Source organism: Carassius auratus, chromosome 28 (assembly GCF_003368295.1).
Source record: "Carassius auratus strain Wakin chromosome 28, ASM336829v1, whole genome shotgun sequence".
In the NCBI taxonomy this organism is placed as follows: Eukaryota; Metazoa; Chordata; class Actinopteri; order Cypriniformes; family Cyprinidae; genus Carassius; species Carassius auratus.
The window spans coordinates 10,986,708-10,986,910 of record NC_039270.1 but is presented as its reverse complement, the minus strand read 5'-3'; positions in this window follow the sequence as shown (position 1 = coordinate 10,986,910).

Sequence of the window (203 nt, the reverse complement as noted above, 5' to 3'; positions counted from 1 at the left end):
CCTAAACATTGCATAAAAATTAATAGAAAATTAAATAGGTTTTTTATGTGGCAACGTATGTATTCCATTATGTTGTACAGTGAGATTCTGTCTGAAAGGCAAAACAGTAATAAGTGCGGAAACTGACCAGGAGTCAGAAGTATATACACATGGTGGTTTGGGGCATTTTTATAATGGACCATATTATTTTTTTTTAGTTTGCT